This window comes from Bison bison, unplaced genomic scaffold (assembly GCF_000754665.1).
Source record: "Bison bison bison isolate TAMUID 2011002044 unplaced genomic scaffold, Bison_UMD1.0 scf7180017864375, whole genome shotgun sequence".
Classification (NCBI taxonomy): Eukaryota; Metazoa; Chordata; class Mammalia; order Artiodactyla; family Bovidae; genus Bison; species Bison bison.
Genome location: NW_011494947.1, coordinates 5,940,510 through 5,940,988, shown reverse-complemented (window position 1 = coordinate 5,940,988; position 479 = coordinate 5,940,510).

Here is a 479-nt window from a genome sequence, read left to right as displayed (position 1 = left end):
GATATTAACCAGAAGAAATGGGTTAACCCAGAGCTCAAGGCCATGGAAGTTTTACCCAGACCTTCTCCCATAACATAGGTTCTGAGCTCAAAAAAGTATATCCTTCCTTGAGCAAGGGATTCTGCTGCCTACCACGCCTCTGTATCTAAGGAAAAAGAATGTGAAAACCAAAGAATGTTCTTATTCACCTCCTCCTTAAAGAACCTTGGTCTCCCTAGCAACCTAAGTTAACTCTCTCACAGATACCATGACAGCATGAGTGTGTGGCACACAGAGTGTCAGAATCTAGAAGAGATCGGGTGTGAGAAAGAATAAATGTGATGGAAAAAGCATTATATAGTGACACAGGAATATTACAGAAAGGGTGCATGTGACACATAGTCTGACTCAGTATGAGAAAGCAAATCTGAGAGATAATATGTATGGAAGAAAATGAGTCTGTCACACATGTCAGAGTGTGACAGGAAATGAAGCTTACC